General features: G+C 44.6%; 1 non-coding gene across 1 annotated transcript; it reads left to right on the top strand.

The window, feature by feature from the left end:
* Positions 1–502: 502 nt before the first annotated feature.
* Positions 503–609, top strand: LOC141624927 (small nucleolar RNA R71). Its single transcript, XR_012534729.1, has one exon. It is a non-coding gene; the product is annotated as a small nucleolar RNA R71 (small nucleolar RNA).
* The last annotated feature ends 284 nt before the right edge of the window (positions 610–893 follow it).

Below are 893 nucleotides of genomic sequence, written 5' to 3'. Positions count from 1 at the left end.
ATTTGGATTGTAGGTGTTTGGGTTGTTGTAAGGAGGCCTTGGTGGTCTAGGATTGTTGTTGTAGCTTTGAAAAGCGTTCACCTCTTGAGCATTCTCTTCATAGGCACCATTGTAATTGTTGCCACACAAGTCATATGTATGACCACTTCCTCCACAAAGTTCACAACTTGAGACTTGAGCCACTTCTTCCATGGGCGGCCCATATGAGGTTGCGGCTTGGTTCACTTGATTCTTTGAAAACTTCTCAAATTGTTTTGTGAGTAAGTCAAGCTTGGCATTTGTCTCGGAGTTGGAGGCATTTTCCTTAGGAAATTTCCCATTCCTTCTTAGCATGTTCCCTCTAGAACCATAGTTTGCCTCCGAATCTACCATTTTCTTGATCAATGTCATGCCCTCTTCATCACTCAAGTGGTCAAAACCTCCCCCCGCGGAGGCATTTACCATCTCCTTAGTTCTTGGTAGTAAAGTTTGGAAGAAAGTTTGAGTAATGTACCATTCCGGTATCCCATGGTGGGGGCAACTTGCTATCAAGTCTTGATAACGGTCCCAAGCTTCACCCAAAGATTCTCCATCCTCTTGTTGAAACGTATGGATCTCATTATGGAGCATCGCGGTCTTTGAGGAAGGGTAATACTTGGCCATGAATGCTTTAGCCAAAGCATCCCAAGTAGTGAAAGTATCCGGTGGGTGAATGTTTAGCCATCGGTCCGCCTTGCCCGTCAATGAAAATGGAAACAACATCATTCTCAAGGTGTCTTCCGACACCCCATTCTTCTTCATCATTGAAACTTTTCTTTTAAACTTCCGGAGATGAGCATGGGCATCCTCTTCAATATGCCCCCCGAACAAATCTTTCTCAACTAACCCGACTTGGGCGGGATGCATTTCAAAGT

The sequence above is a fragment of the Silene latifolia genome, chromosome X (genome assembly GCF_048544455.1).
Source record: "Silene latifolia isolate original U9 population chromosome X, ASM4854445v1, whole genome shotgun sequence".
NCBI lineage: Eukaryota > Viridiplantae > Streptophyta > Magnoliopsida > Caryophyllales > Caryophyllaceae > Silene > Silene latifolia.
This window is presented reverse-complemented; position numbering and strand designations above follow the sequence as displayed.